Source organism: Grampus griseus (assembly GCF_964374135.1).
Source record: "Grampus griseus genome assembly, chromosome: 17".
In the NCBI taxonomy this organism is placed as follows: domain Eukaryota; kingdom Metazoa; phylum Chordata; class Mammalia; order Artiodactyla; family Delphinidae; genus Grampus; species Grampus griseus.
In genome coordinates, this window is record NC_139011.1 from 22525107 (window position 1) to 22540501 (window position 15395).

The window sequence follows — 15395 nt, forward strand, 5'->3', positions numbered from 1 at the left end:
GCTTATTTTATATATTAAAAACAACTGTCAAACAATTATGACCTCATGTATTAGCTGGTTGTTTTGAAATATTCCTACTAGAATTAAAAAATGCTAATGCCACGAGGGCCTTTGAGCTTAAACATATTGTGCCAATCAAGAGCATATGTAATATATCTAAACCATGAGGTAAAATTTTTCTTCATAAATTATTTCATAAATAAATACATAATTTGCTTGAAAAAGTTTACAAAAAATATCTGTGCTTCTATTAAGTTCTCCACAGATCTTTTGTGGTTAATGTAAATGGATTGATACAGACAGCATTTTGATCTGCTGTATATTCCAACTCAAAATACTAAAAGGAACATGAAGAGATTCTTCATTTCTCAGGCAAACTTCAGCAAAATTGAGTCCGTGAAACTTCATTCATTACATTTTTAACTGACCATGAATTTGTTGGCTTAGTATCTGAAGTGTAACCTTATCTTTTCAATTAAAGGACATAATTCACCCTCAGACCTTTGGCTTTAATTTTTTTTTTACAATATATAATTTGGTGTACACTTAATGGTGAAATTTTTTTATTATTACAGGTGGAAAGACACCAGCCATCTCAAGGGTTTTGTGCTCGCAAAAGCGTGTAATTTTGTTTTTTTGAACCAAGTTAATCAGTGATTGTTTCATGTGAGTAAATTTACACTCTTGACGATTGCCATAGACTTGAGGGTGACAGAGAGGAAAAGATCACTTCCCTTTTTAAAATATCATTTAAATCTTGGCGAGCAGATGGAGATTAGGGGACGAATCCTTGTGATAGATTGTACTATTTAACTTTGCTGCTAAGATGCTATAGCCTCAGTTTTTATCAGTTACATACCAGCTTCAGCAGTTTTAGGTGGTATTAACCCTTTAAATACACAAATGGTTTTACTATTCAGATACAGATTTCAAACTTTATTTGATCTAGTATTTTTAGTTAGTCATGGCTAAAGAATGTTTCACTCAGATCCTTTTTTTTTTCCTGAATAAAAATGCTTCTCACTGTGCCGTGCATATTTCCATAAAAGTTGGTAAGCTAATTTATGGCTTAAAAAAGAAAATAAAGTTCTATATTTAATATATGAGTACTTTTTACAGTGGAAATTGGTGGTGGACAGTATTAAATGACTCTGGTGTGGAAATACGCAGGTGGTCATTAGTGGCTGACCATGAGTTTACTGAAGATTTTGATATTAATTTTCTCTGCAAGCAGGACTATATGTAAATCTAACTCTCTTCCCAAATCCACTTAAATTGATGATAACATATGAACAACTGCATGCATATGAGGTTCACTGTCTTCTCACTCCTCTAGGGAATATATTGTTTGCCTCATTGTAAAACTGTATTTTGACTACTCTTTTACCTAATTTCTCTACTGCAAAAGTACTATTGTCTTTCTACTACTCCTAAAGAGTGTATGGGACAGGATACTAAAATTCTGGAACAAAAGTGGTACAAAAGGAATCACATGTCTGCCTGACTATGTGTATTAAGCAGAAATGAAGACCTTACAGCAAAAGCAGTAAAGTTCTAAAGAGCATATACTTTTTTTTTTTAATGATTGGCTTTTTCACTTCTGATAATAGTATGTTTCAAAAATATACTCATCTTTCCTCTGAAAAGATGCAAGAATCATTTAGTGAAAATATTTTAGAGGAAATTACTTCATCTTCAATTCACAGATTCATGATTCGTACCTCTCTAAAACTCTAATTTTAATCATTTTATAGTTTGGAGAAGGATGTTTCTCCTTTTAGCACAAAATGAGTTTAAACTGACTTTCACTAGAGAAAAAACATGCCACTTAAAGTCACCCACTGAAGAAAATGAAGTCCAAACGCCCAAGAAATGTTTACTTAGTTTTTAACACCTACCATACTTCAAATACTGTCTTGGTCCTCTTTTATGTATTGTTGATCTTCAGAAGTTAAAGAAAAAAAAAAAAACTCTCTCAATTCAGTAACTTCATGTTGAGAGAATTTTATTTAACAATGAGAGTATCTGAAGATGTGAATTGGTAAAAAGAATGTCATGCTTAAGTCAGAATTCCTTATCTGCTACTAAAACCCCAGAGAGCAGCAGGTATTAATCTTGCCGCATTTGAATAATGTTCCCGTTTTATCTATTTTGTAGTACCCCCTTTAAGCACCCATTGAGCTTGCTAGCTTCTCTCCAGCTCAGAAAACCATAGCAACCTCAGTCCTCACTTCTCCAACTCAGGATAGAGTTCAAGTTGTTCCCCTCCAGCCCTCTTGCCATCAAACGCAAGGGAAACCCTGACCACCGACTAGGTGTCCAAAGACTTTCACGTCCTAGAAGAAGGGGGAAGGGACACACACACACACACACACACACACACACACACACACACACTCTCTCTCTCTCTCTCTCTCTCTCTCTCTCTCTCTCTCTTTCTCTCCTGCGTCGTTTAATTGGGAGCGAGAAGAGAAAGTAGCAACTGAAAAGGTAAACACTTTTAGAGTTCTTTTGATTGTTCAGGAGAGCATCTCCGAGTGTTTGGGGACCGTCGGTTGGGCCGCCGCGCACTGGCCCCCACCTCCCCCCCCCAACCCCGCGCCACTCCCCAAGGTAGGTCCCTGTCTTTATCACATTATTCCTAAAGCTTGCGGATTTTTCCTCCTTGTCCAGCTCGCGCGTTCCCACATGGGGGGTGGGGGAGGAGGAGGGGGGAGAGGCGGGGCGGGAAGGTAGCCTGGTCCCTGCACCTCGCAGCTCTCATTCGCCTCGCTCCGACTCGGGCGAAGTTCTCGCGCAGCCGGCTGGCCGCGGCCGTGGCCGGTCCGGGCGGGCGGCGGCGGCGGGTGCTCGGAGCCGGGCGGGGCGGCGGCGGCGGCGGCGGCGGCGGCGGCGCGGGGACGCGCGCTGTCTCTTTAAGGGAGCTCGGTCTGGGGTGGCGCTTTCCTCCGCGAAGGCTCCTTTGATATTAATAGTGTTGGTGTCTTGAAACTGACGTAATGCGCGGAGACTGAGGTCCTGACAAGCGATAACATTTCTGATAAAGACCCGATCTCACTGCAATCTTAAGCGTCCTCTTTTTTGGTGCTGCTCCTTTCTCCAGACCCCGCGTCCTCTCGATCGCTCTCTCGCCTTCCTAATTTTTTTTTTTTAAACAAAAAACAACACCCCCCCTCCCCTCTCCCACCCGGCACCCGGCACATCCTTGCTCTATTTCCTTTCTCTTTCTCTCGCTCTTTCTCTCTTTTTTTATAAGGGGGGGGGAGGGAAGGGAAAGGGGGGGAGGCAGGAAAGACCTTTTTCTCCCCCCCCCCCCAATAATCCAAGATCAACTCTGCAAACAACAGAAGACGGTTCATGGCTCTGGCCGCCGCGCCACCATCTTTCGGGCTGCCGAGGGTGTTCTTGACGATTAATCAACAGGTAAGGAGGGGAGGCCCGGGCGGGCCGCGGGGCCGGGGGCCGCGGGGGGTTCGGGGGGCGCGGGAGCCCCTCTGCCAGGCCCGGAGAGCCGCGACGCGAGTGCTGCGCCCGCTCGTGTGTGCGCAAAATGTGGGCGATCGCAAGCGGGGAGCCCTGGGAATTAAAAGTGACTTTCTTTGGAAGAAAAAAAAAAAAAAAAAGCAGAGGGAGAGTGTGCAGAAAGCCAAGCGCTGGCTTCTCGGGTTTCACATGCATTTTCTTTCTTCCTTTTTTGCGCGTGTGATTTCTTTCTTTCTTTCTTCCTTTCTGCTCTCTTTTGCCCCCTTCCTCCTTTACTTTTGGTGGGTCGAAGGCATCTGAGTCTTAGAAACGAACGACTTCAAACTGCAGTAGCCCTTGGAGTCAGGAGGGTCAAGTTCAGCCGCCGGGGAGGAGGAAAAACAAATCCCCATTTGCCAAAAAAAGAAGTTTCAGTCCGGTGCCCCCTCCCCCTCGCAGCCCCACTCCCCCTCGCTGTCTCTTTCTGGCTGATTTTAATTCTCTCCTACCGGGCGCAGCGGAGGAGCTGGGGGTGGTAGGACCCGAGGGGCCGCCGCCGCCGCCGCCAGTTTTCTGGGGCTCCTGACAAGCGGGGAGCAGACTAGGCACCAGCATGCAGAGTAGTAAGTTGGGCGAACTCGGGAAGGTTGGGAGGGTCACAGAGAGGGGCCTTCGTGTGGTCCCCAAAGTGGGAAAACAGTACAGGACTGGCGTTGGCTTTGAAGAGTTTGTAAAGCCAGGCTTCAAACTTTTTTCCCTTAAAGGCCCAGCTGGGCTGTAGATGGAGGGTGTCGCATCCCCCGATGCACCCGCCTCTGCGCGGCTCAGGGCAGCTTGACCGAGGGGTCTGTGCCCTGCCCGTGCCATGTGGCAGGCCTTGCAGCCAGGGCGCTTCCGTAGGGGCTGAGGAAGGGGCAGACTTCCTCTGTGGTGAGGATGATGCGCCCTGTGTCGCGGGTCAGCGGACACTGGCCGGTGATTAAATGCCTGACAGCGGTGGGACATCCAGGCGGACGGGCGCTTCGCCTTCTGTCTAGTTCCTGTTTGGGTTCTAGAGAAACGCATCTTTGAAAGGCCAAGGCAAACACCGCTGTCCCTTCAAATAACTCCGGGATTATAGGACCCCATGAATAATTTGAGGGTGAGGCGGAGGTGGGAGCCCTTTGAAGTGCAAAGCTGTTTTTGTGGCTGGGAAAGCTTTTTTGTTAGTACCTGTGTGAGATGGTGGTGTTTCCCCTTTTCCCCAGGGAAGTCAGTAACTGTTTTATGGCCCTAAGACTCTAAAGCAATTTAAGTTAGCGGGCGAGAGGGACTGGTGGGTTTCTGAGGGAATCTTGGACGTCTTAAATTTTAGGTCTTGCTTTACTTCCTCATATCGTTTTAGGCCTCAGAATTGATACTATGAAAGTGAGTAAGAGCGATGGATCTTAATGATGAATCCAAATTATGGTAGCATATTCATCCTTATCCTATTTTGGAAAATCACAGCTAGAGTTTTAAGTGAGGTAAGTGAAGTGAGAAGCTTAGCGGAGAAGTTAAATCCAGCTAGGCCGATTCATTGAACTTTCATAGATTCATTGAACTTTTGTAAACGCACCAGGTGAACAGGAAAGGGTCTGAGAGCACAGCAAGTACAAAGGGAAAATACAGATAGGGCCTGAGACAAAATTACCAAGAAATGCTTACTCTAGGCCTGGTTGTTGGCTTAAAAATTTGATTGTTCAAAGCAAAAATAAAATAGGAAGCTTCCAGCCACCTCTTTCGAGTTCTCCAGCTCTTAAGTTAAAACCTATGGATCTTGCTGGCATTGTGTTACTTTTCCTGCCGGTTTTAGGAAAAGTTGATCATTTAGAAAAGTCTGCCAGAGTTAAAAATGCAAGGGGCAGCAAAGGAAAGTCATGCGGGCGGCCAGTTCTTGACGTGGACAAAATGAGAATGAAAGTTTCTGAGCTCACTGTTGTAAAGTTTCTTACATGCTACTCATTTGCTTAGGCCACTTTCTCAGATATTCCACCAGTTAATGTATAAAAGCAGACTAGCTCTAAAACGGTGTGGGCTTTTTCTCTTTCCCCAAGTATGCCAGGGTTGTGAATAAATACAGGGTTTGTATGGGAAGATGAATCGTTTCCTGTAAGTTATGATGCTGACAGGACAGTCTGGAAACGATACCAACATTTTGAGGATTTTTTTTTTTTTTTTACCTTTAAGTGAAAGTTTATTAATGACGTGCTTAATCTTAACAAGTCAAACATATCGTTCTTAGAGCTTCTCTGTCCTCAGATTTCATAACTTCCTTTTTAAGCTATACCCTTGGATGGAAACATCTCTAGATTCAGTTAAATATACAGGGCCACCAACGTGCTAAAGTTTGACAATTATTTCTGGATATTAGTAATGTGAAAATAAAACTCCTAAGAGGGAAACAGAGTTTTAGTGCCAACGTTATGACTTGATTTCTCTAAATGAGAGGCATTCCCTAGCTTCATTAATACTGTTGGCAAAGTATTATTTACAATCGGCGAGTTGACGTTTATGGCTTCCTGATATATCTGTTATATGTTAGGATATGTGTGTGTGGAATACTTTTCCACTCATAGTAACAAAGTCGGACCCTCTCCAAATAAATGGTGGAACACGGCAAGTTCCTCACAAAAAAGTTAGTCACTCTTGAATTTTAGACGCTGCAAGGGTCTTTGCTGCTTTTTAGACTTTGTCCTTTGTCTCTTAAAGGTAACATTAAAAGGAGAAAAATGTCATAAGTAGCTGGGAAGTCTGACTTGGTTTTAGAGCTCAGCATTTTAAAGAGTAGGATTTTACAGGATTTTGTAAAATCTTCTACATACTTGCTTAAAAATAGGTTAGAATCCGTATGTGTGCTAGTCATAAGTGAGTTACACATGGCCCTACCATATTTTCAGTATTATTTTTACTTTTCTTTTAAGTCACATACCACTCCTGAGTTTCCTCTGATTTCCACAGGGTAGGTCTCACTAACACACACAAGGAAATCTTCATTCATAAGGAAAAGCTTCAAAGCAGGGAAATGAATTCATCTGTGGAAAAGCTGCTTTTTAAGATTCTAGTATTTCAGTGATGTTTCTATTATTATTATTGTTATTATTTTTGATGTGTGTGTGTGTGTCTGTGTCTTGTGGGGAGGGAGGGAGAGAGAGAGCGAGAGAGCGAGCGCGCGAGAGAGAAGAAATACAGACTACGGTTTGCAATTAACGACCTGCACATTTGTACTAAATACACAGGGTGATAAGTTTTAATAAACTCTTGTCTTACCTTCTTTGTTGAAGTAAATAAACATTACTGAAAGTTTTCAAAGGGCTTGCAGCAAATTGTTTTTGAGGTAGAACTTTATTTTGAATTTGAAATGAGCACAGATATTGATAACAGGCCTTTAAATTTTTTTTATAATACATGTATGTAAAAATTTTTTTCCTTCAATACCCCTTTTGATAGCAAACAATAATGTAACAACACTATACTATTGTGTATAAAACAAAACAGACTTTAAGAAAGTTAGGGGCAGGTGTTTATAATTGATTTAAAGGGAAAATTATTATTTTTGTAAAAAGTGATGCACTTAAAATAAAGTGACTGGTGCACATTAAAACATATTCTTATTAAGATATTCTGTGGTGTAAAATGCAGCCATTCATTCAACAGGCTGACAACTTTCCACTTGGTATTTGCCTTTGCTTAATTTAGTTTCCGCAGGACAGCTAGTGTGGTAGTCTGCATCTGTTTTTGGCAGGCATAGAAAACTATAAACTCAGACAGTTTTGTCTCAAATACTGCAGCTCACAAGTTACAATCAATTTGATAAAAACAGGCAAGTTTTATGGACTTGCTTTCTGTTGTTCATCCTTGGTCAAGCTTTCAGGTAACAGAGGGTTCTTTCTCTTCCCCTCTTTTGCTGGTTATAAGTACTAATAGCCTTGATAACTAATTCTGAGTCTTGTTTACTCATTTAGCTTCCTTAATTATTGCTGATTGAAATTTGGGGAAATTAATGACAGCATGTCTAGACTTGGTTTTACTTTGATTGTCTATCTATGTGATAACATAGATAGACATATTCTATATTCATCTTTTGATACCACCATACAGAAAGAAGTGAATTCTTTGTTACTATTCTAGTTATGATTTATGGAATTGTAGGGTTCCTCTTAGATAAAATATGAAGCAACTCTTACAGCTTTTGTCAAGTAGAAATTTAGTCTGATTCTCTCAAGGCACTTGTAATCATCATGGATAGAGAATACTAACGCACTTTGCAGTTCTTTATGTTGAAACAATTGAGAACAGTTTTTTATAATTATCAAAATTATTTACCTCCGGAAAGCTTTAACCAGTAGATTAAAGTAAATATGTTAAAATACCAAGTGGTATTTTATACACTGTTCAGTAGCAAACAGTTTTGCGGAGGGAGGGAATAACCACTTTTAAAAATTTATCCTCGGGTGTAAGTGGGTCTTAAGCCGTTTGTTTATTTGTATAGGATATTCTATTAATTATATATGGCCTATCACTCAGTGGTTCTCAGATCCCTGGGAACCAAATTCGTTGGCCTTTGATTTGGTTCTCTGATGGATATAATAATGTAGAACTTGGTTTAGGTTAGAAAGAGAGCTTTGGGTTTACGGAAACCCCTTTGCTGCATTTGCAGAAGGATCTATGGATGAAAATGATCTAAATTGTTAAGAGTGAGTTAGATGAAGAAGCCTGGCTGGCCGCTGCAGCTGTAGTAGCTGTTATGGTAGCAATGTCTACTTTTTGTCGTTAAACTTTTTTCTTTTCCGAAGAGCACAAATCCAGGCAGCAAAATGAAGATGAAATTATCTATGTACTTCACATTTGAAGCATCAGTGGAAATCATTTTCTGATTCAAAGTTACGATCGAAATACAAATAAACATCAAAACACCCCAAAGAAAGACACGAAGGATATGCTTTTTATTCCTAAGTATGTTTCACTAAAAATAAGAAAGAAAACTTTTAATTTTTAAAATGTTTCTAGCTCTTTAAAAACCTGCAGTAAATACTTTACAAGTGGCTAGACACCTTCCCTGGTGGTTTAGTTTATACAAGCAGGAAACTTTCTCTCTTACTCTTTCTCTCTCTCTTTCTTGTTTTCTTTAAACCAACTGACGTAATGCCAAACTTTTCTTTAAAAGAACAGACAGAAGTAATTGGTAGCTTTTAACTTTTAATAATGTTCTGGATTGGTTTTAGTGGCCAAAATGCCATTTAAAAAAAAAAAAAAAAAGTTCAAGTAAGAACGGGCTTGTGGCCTGAGGAAGAAAGGCTCTGTTGATGCAGTTATTTTTATTCTGTTTTTCAATCTGTTATTAAAAATCTTTCCTGCTGAGCCCTGCTGGATTTCTCCAATTGCTCTCTGTGATGGCTGGTGCATTTCAGGTTACCGTAACTTAAACAGTTTTTGGGTTTTGGGGAGAGTGGGTATTTGTGTTGCGTTATTTCTTTCTTATTTGGGGAAAAAAAACCATTTGTTTTTGTTTCATTTGACATGAATTAATTAAGATTATCAATGGCGACAGGTCAATGAATACGTTTATATAAAGAACGCTACACCTGTTAGCAAGAGTCTGAAATGTGGAAGTTTAATTGTGACATTAATCATTTTTATGTGCAGAGGAAGGAAAATAGATGAAACTCTACAAAAATATATTTTTAGATCAAAAGCGTTAATTTTAAGGGTCATTTTGTTTCTGTGGGCCGCCCTTTTTGCTCACAAATTTAGATGATAGTTTTTAACCCTATTATCACACAGTGTTTTTAGTTTCCTTTTTTTTTTTTTTTTAATAGTCATTTTCTCTCTTCCTGGTCTTGTACAGGCAAACAGAACTTTCTCCAGTTAAGAGATAACTTGGTGATGTTGGTTGACATCAGGGCAACTTCAGAAGCTGGCAAGTAGGAAAATCTTTTCAGAGAGCAAAAAGATTTGTGCCAGTTTTTCCGTCCTTGGAGAAAGACGTTCCACCCAGAAATGGGGCCCTGTGCCCCATTTGGTGGGCCAGAACTGACTATCGACATTTCTGGTAGGAATTGTTCGGAAGGTTTAAATCTTATGGTTACTTGTCTTGGTTTAAATCTTACAGTTACTTGTCTTGGACTTTGCGTTTAACACCAAATTTGTTCTGAGGGTTTTTGTTTTTGTTCTGTTTTCCTTTTACACAGAGTGTGTTTTAGAAATAATATATACTGAAAATTAGGTATCATACAGATACCTTAAAATGTCTTTTAAGGCATTAGTAATTATCATGAAAAGCATTCCGTATATTCAGGGAAGTAGAAGTGTTCCCTGCGTGGAAATTTGATGGTTTTGATTTACCTTACGTTTTTCTCATTTTTTCTTGTGAGAACTACAGATTTCAGTTCAAATCAGAGGCATTTTTTCTCTGCTAACCACTCTTTTACATAAGGATGTGTCAGGAAAAACTGTAGGAACTTAAGCTATAACTTGTTCGCATCAGCATAGAGAGAGTATCTTAGAGTGAGTCTTGATTTATGTTTTACAAAGTTTTCAAACAGGAATTTCAGGTGATGGGTCTCTCCGTCACTACGTTTTTATTGAATGAATATTGGTTTATTACTGCAAAACTGAGGGAACAGTAATAAAGTTTGGTGAGAAGAGAAAAAAAGGAAGAGAGAGGTGTTCAGAGCCGCAGTCCTTTAATATCAGTAGTTTGTTTACTGTTCAGTGGTGGGGAGGGGTTGGAGAGGCTTTGTGGAAGATGATACCAAAAAAAAAAAAAAAAATCCATCAATTGCGCATAGGATCCCCTCCCCTTAAGGTTTACTTAAACAATGTTTCGGTTTTGCCTCAAGCCACTCCGCACCACTTCTGCTCCAAGAATCCACCACTATCTTGGTTCCTGAGCAATTAAGGATGACCCTTTCTGTTATATAATGAACTGCAGTATTGTTTGAACAAAGGTAATGTATTTTGATTTGTGTGATATTCTGGTAACTAGTAGTAGGATGTCTGTAGTATGAGAGGAAATCTAGCATTGTGAATGCTTGCAAATGGTTGATGTATCCACGGTATGTTTAAATTACTGCTGATATGTGTGCAGCGCTGTTGCAGGTATGTGTAATGTATGTAGTATTTGTGGATGGACGATACGTAGGTACACCTTGATGGTGGAATCCACTTTGCTAAACAATTAATTCTACGCTTTAAAACATAAATCTTTTAAGGAGCTACATGACCTACTTTATAAAGTCTCAAAGTTTGAAATGCGTTTGGAGTTTAAACATAATGAAGCCATCATGATCATAATACTTATACCTACGCTCAATTTACTAAGAAATTTAAGAAATGACAAAAAAACTGTACGTCAAAATGCCGCCTTGCAGTGTATTCTGAGAAATGCTTCTGCAGATAATTTTTTTTAAATCCCAAATTTCTGTTGAGAGGAGCAGTTAAGTGACAGTGCTGTTTCTGAATATATCTTTTTAATGGATAGCACTTTATAGTTTACGATTCTATCATCTTAAAACGTTATGTAGAAATAATATGGAACATGTAAAGACTTTGTACTATGATCCAATGCGTTTATCCCTAGGGTGAGGGATTCTGTGCGTCACCCAAATGTGATGCTATTTGCCAGGCTTGTAATACTGGTTTGAGGGTTGCTGTATGTCCTATTTCATCAAGCAACACAATACAACAACTTTGGTATCTAGGTAATTGACAGTCAAAATACGTTCTGGAAAATACTTTTAATTAAGTCAGAAGTTAACTATATATTCAGTTTATTTAACATGAATAAACAAGTGACTCACTGTCAGCTATTTAAGCCTTCTATTATAGACAGTGTTAGAGGGAAATATACAAGTGCCCATAGTTTATTTTCTGATTCTTTTTTCCTTTATTTAATGGGAGCACGTTTCTCTTTTTTGCATTTATAATTTCTTTATCTGTTAATTATTTGTATCCATGATAGTGAGTAGTATGGTATTATAAAGAATAATAAACATATTTATATTTCCTAATATATATGTCCCAAGCTTGAAAAAGGATTAATATTACATTATTAAATTATTAGAGTAACCAAGAATGAACCCAGTAGAGGATGATAGATATACCACAACTGCTATTTAGACATTAAATGTATTTTAGCTGTAGAAAAAGGAGAGGAAAAAAGATTTTTGCCTCAAAATTTTTTTTCACTTGTAGAATTTGGACAGAATTTATGAAACTTACAAATCAAACATTTTTTACTATAACGTGTTTCTTGCTTAGATTCTACAATATGACTTTCAGTGAATCCTTGTGAATCAGTATTTCTGTTTCGCCTTATAGAAGCATGTATTATATCTGAGATCAGATACAGCTATAAATAGTGTAAATCTATACGGCAGACGTTAGTTTGTGGAATCTAATTTCTCTATTACATGATACACTTCATGTGTAAAGGGATCAAGCATTACTAATCTATTTTAGCTTTATTGTTTTCTCTGAGCTATGCACAAGTGTAGCATATGAATTAGTGGCTTCATATGAACTATGTACATGTACATGCCCATGTCTGTATTTTCACTCATATAGAATGTTTTCGCATTACAGGCACCGAATGGAATTTTAACATAGTACATATTTTTTTTGAAATGACTTTAGTCTTTGTAATATCCATTTTAATTACTTAATGCATCCCAACACCTATCTGAGGATTAATTTAATTAGAATTTTGGTTCTGAAATGAGAGTGAGAGTGGCAAAACAAATTAAAACCAACTTCTACTTGTGACTTCTTTGTGATGTCAGTATCCACACATCTTTAGCTCTGAAAGATGTAGAAAGAAATACATCAGCCTGTTTTTTCTTTCAATACTATTAAGTAGCTCCGAACATATAAAAGTTCTTAGAAGAGATTTTGGCATTTGTTTCTGCTTTACTTTTTGATACCATTAAATATTTTTGAGAAGAGAATCTAGCTCGTTTTAATTTTTTAAAATACCATTCAACTGATGGAAGTTAAGACTGGTTTTATATATATATATATATATATATATATATATATATATATATATATATAAAACTTTTAATCAAAGCCCGTGTTATTAAATTTTCTCAATATATATTAGTCTGATTGTTAAATAATTAATAGCTCTTCACCAGTTATTTATAGATATATCTTTGAGATTGTTTAAAATCATATATTTTTCTGTATTTGGCTGCTAAATTTTTATGTTAATAAATTGATTAAATTATAAATTGAAAAAACACAAACGATTATGTTTAATACTGTCTTTAACTTATTTTTGGAAGTATTTTTTTAAAGATTATTGCAAATTTTACTCCTCAGGTTTGCCAACTTAGGTATGTTTTAGAAGCTAACTTTAGGTACAAGTGGCCAGTGTAAGCAGTAACACATTTAAGTAATGAGTAATATGAAACCTCATTTTTCCTGTAATTTACAAGCAGATAGTAAGGAGATGTTTCTCTTTTGTATTTAGAATGAATTTGCATTGCATTCATTGGATGCAAGATGTGGTAAATTACTTTAAGAAGCTTGCTGTCATCTAAACCTCAATTACAATGAACTCTTTGTTTTACTCTCTGTCCCATCACTGTTTATTCTACTTTTAAATGTCTCGTTCTTAAGACAATTTATGTTGTTGAAAGAGTGTCCTCATTATTTACATTTTACTTTTCCTTTGTACTTTGATAAGCTTTAAATAAGAAAACTGTCAGTCAAGATTTCAGGCCAGTAGTAAAAATCATAAAGTACACATTTTATGTGTAAATGTTTGTGTATGATCTTGCATGTTCACTTTGTCAAAACATTCAACTCTTTAGCATTCCCCATATTTGTGTACACTCTGTACACACCTGTCTTGTACTTTTTACTCCCAGGATAGTTCAGTGTTCATTGTTAACATCTAATTATGTGTATACATGCTTGTCTCACTCCCTGAATAATTCCATTGGCAGTAATAAAAATTAAAAAGTGAGACCAGTGATGATTAGAAATGGAAAATAGGGGGGTAGATATGAGCATAAGCAGATTTCCCTCCTTTTTGTTTTTCCCATTTTCGGTTCCTAGTTAAAAAGATTTATGTATGTGTATCTGAACAGAAGAGGGATTTGGATACTGCACAATCCATTATAACATAAGGAACTGTTGCTGTGTATGGCTTTACTTATTTATATATTTTTGACATGGAAAACTCTGACCTCTTTGCCTGTGGTACTTGGGAATTTTAGATAAACCCCACTGGGGTCCCACTCATCAGTTCTGGCTTTGCGTGACAAAAAGCATCCTCCAGCTTCTGGTGTGCTACTGTGCTGTTTCCCTTCAGGAGTGGAAGCCCTGTAAGTTAATTTGGCATTTGAAAGCACAGCTAGAATTTTTCCTTTTTGAAAATCCTCTGGATGGTTTTCAGAGGAGTAAGCAGAGATCATGGGCAGCGTGATGTTGTTCATCTCAGGATGCTAAAGAAAATTATGCTGAGAGCAAGCATGCTTCCTCTGGATTATTCTGCCATGCTTTAGTACCTTTTTTTTTTCCCTCTTTGGGATCTAATATTTCAGGTTTTGGAGGAGGGAGGATTTCTCCTTTCAGTGGAAAAATGTGCCAGCTCTAGGATTTGTACTTCCATTTCTTTATAATATTTATATTTTTAGGGAGAGAGGCATGAGAAGAAGAACTTCTATACTGTAAAATAATAATTTGATTTTATTGTTTGCTCTTGAGCAGCCCTTTGCCATTCCATTTCTATGAGAAAATGCATCCAATGAAATTAAATAAAGTTGTGGTATAATTTTGCAACAATTCTAAGCACCAACTGTGACATATTTCTGGCAAAAAAATTAAGGCAATTTTAGATACTCAGTGCTTCCACCAAACTCTGTATTCCAAGTTTATAAATATGAATTTGATCGTTTGATCACGGATGATGCTTGAAATGAACATATCTTGATTCAGGGAAGAGAGTACTTAAATTATGCTCACCATCAATGTGCTTTAGATTTGCGAGAAATAGAATGCCAAGCATCATGCTTTCAGCCCTTTGAGATCTTTAGGAAAGAGTTTTACTTGTTTATGGTAGCTTATATTCAATAACATCGAGCACAGACTGTTTATCATATTTGTGCCTTGAGCTGTAGTGAAGTTCAGTAAATGATTGTATTTCCATCAAGGTTTGGGGAGTAATGAACGCTTAGTAGCCATCTGCCATGGATGGTTCTGAGGTTTGGAATTTGTAACTGATTTTTAGGAGCTACGGCGTAAGTCTAAAATAGGTGGAAATACTCAGTGATCTCCTTTTATAAAAGTCAGTTCTGTCTTTAACGTCTAGGAAAATCTAGCGGTGAATATTTGCTTTTTGTATGTTTTGTCTCCAAGCAGAGGAAACTGACAGTTTTATGTTTTAAGTGCCGAAAGTTGTTCTTGGCCATGCACCCCCTAAGTTAATCACTGAGATGTTAACTTGATTTTCTGTCTTTAAAAAGTTTTCAAATTTTAAAGCACAGTACGCTTCCATTATTTCCAAATTGACATCCTGTGTTCTGGATTGGTTTTTAGAGAAATGTTCTCCAAATTCTCTTGAATTGCTTTAAGTCCATTGATTTTGAAATACTGAGTTTTGCTTTTTTAAGCTTTTCAGAAAGGAGAGGAAATACTTCATCTTTTGAGACTTTTCTTATTGTAGAACCCTTTTTATCTCCCATAAAATTCAAATTAATTTTGCATTCATTTTTTTATTCTTGTGTGTGTGTTATCTTTTCAGAAACTCATTTTGAGGCATCAGAAATTGATTAGTGATTTGAGCTTCCCTTCCATACCTACCTGTGATAAGATATTTTGGCCATTTCTAAGGAGTCACTACGGAGAAATCCTTTCTTGTGTCGTTTGCACAGTTTTATTTTTACTTCAAACAAGAGTGGTATTCG

The 15395-nt window shown here is 37.8% G+C and overlaps 1 protein-coding gene across 1 annotated transcript in view; it reads left to right on the forward strand.

Annotated features, from left to right (window-relative positions):
* The first annotated feature begins 3324 nt into the window (after nt 1-3324).
* The window catches only part of TRPS1 (transcriptional repressor GATA binding 1), a 253726-nt gene continuing 241655 nt past the window's right edge, over nt 3325-15395 (forward strand). The window contains exon 1 of the mRNA XM_082674391.1: nt 3325-3423. The gene's annotated coding sequence lies outside the window, so the exon portion shown is untranslated. The remainder of the gene's footprint in view (nt 3424-15395) is intronic.